This window comes from Dioscorea cayenensis, chromosome 18 (genome assembly GCF_009730915.1).
Source record: "Dioscorea cayenensis subsp. rotundata cultivar TDr96_F1 chromosome 18, TDr96_F1_v2_PseudoChromosome.rev07_lg8_w22 25.fasta, whole genome shotgun sequence".
NCBI lineage: Eukaryota > Viridiplantae > Streptophyta > Magnoliopsida > Dioscoreales > Dioscoreaceae > Dioscorea > Dioscorea cayenensis.
In genome coordinates this window covers 15,124,329-15,126,016 of record NC_052488.1, presented here as the reverse complement: position 1 = coordinate 15,126,016, position 1,688 = coordinate 15,124,329, and positions in this window count along the sequence as shown.

Sequence of the window (1,688 nt, the reverse complement as noted above, 5' to 3'; positions counted from 1 at the left end):
TTCCATTTTGAAATTCTATTTACTTTGTTTAACATATCAAGTTTTTCCCTTAGATGTCACTTGATTTCAGATTTCTATAGTTCTAATTACCAATCCCTCATTTGACATGTGTTCCCTTATGTTACCTTGTGGTTCTTATTAAAGGTCTCCTAAACAACGTGGCAAATGGAACTAGCATAAATTGTATATTCAAATTTACGTTATTGTCAAATTAGTAACCGACAATCTTCACCATCAGTAAATTTCTTCTGAACGTTGAGTTTCACCAAATAATGTTCTTTGTTCATTCAAGAGATTTTTATTGAACATATTTTAATCTCATTCTTTGTGACATCTTCCATCATGATAGGACTCCTACGGTTCATAGCATGCTAGTTAAAATTAAATTCCATCCATCACCACTCATAGTGTTCATTTATTACTAGATAGTCTAGGCTTGATGGTTAATCTTAAAGATGTGGTATATTCTTGATTCACTATGCACATTAAAACTTGAATTGTCTTCTGATGGGAAAACAAGCTCCTTGTTTGTTTGGTTGAATGTTCTTCATATCAATGTTTTGCATTCTAGTTCAACTGATCATTCTGGTTAAACATTAGTGTAATATCTTTTCTTTATCTTAACCATTTGTGGGTTCAATATGTGCATGGATTGACACTATTTGGTTGATCCTGTCAGGGCTGTTGATGCATTTATGTGAATATTAAGCTGACTAATATATTTTACTAGAAACTATCTAGAGTTAGATTTATATGATTGTTATGCCATTTTAAAATGATTAACAATTTTTTTAAAGGATGGTTTTTAATTTATTTAACCAACAATTTTGATCGAGTTTTATCTAATTTGGGTTGCTTAATTATGTAATTCTTTATTATAGTTTCATCAAGTAATATAAATGGATGCACCATATTTGGAAACTTAGTGAAGGATACTACTTGAGCATTGTTGTTGAGTGTTGCATAGAATTAGGGATCTTTATTTATTTTTCTTGTGCACTATGTACTGTGTTTAATTGATGAGTGCATTAAGGCATCAGGTTCTAAGATTCCATGACTTTGAGTGATTTGTGGTTTCTTCACTGTAGATAAAGATGATTTTAGAAGAATCTTGTTGGTTTTGGTGTTGATACGTTTTATTAGATTTATGCTGCATCGGTCTACTAACATTGTATTAGATTGTTTGTTTCTTTGCTTGCCTGTTTTTACCTTTCTGGCCTTTAAAAATATCAGATTTGCAATTAAGTTTCTTTTTAAAATTAGTGTATTATGTGTAGGTTTTATTTGGCCATTCTAAATACAAGATTGGATTTTGATTGGATAAGATTGGATTTTTTAATGTTTTTGCAGATTTTGGAGAATTCATGGATAAGATCAAGAGGGTTGAAGATGAGGATACACGAAGCTTTTTACTTTGTGTAATTAACTCAAAAAATAATTTGTAATGAAAGTACATAAATTGGGTAAAACTCTTACATTTCGTTATTACTCAAAATACATTGCACTTTAACTCATAACACGCCAATAAAAGTTAATGAAATTAAATTTAGGATATTTTTGAATGTAATGAAAAATTTATGTTTTTGATTTACAGGTTAAACAAATTTATTTATTATTAATAGGAAAAAAAATTAAAATTTAATTAAATTCAATGAATAAACAAATTTAGAGGTGTACTTTTAGTTATA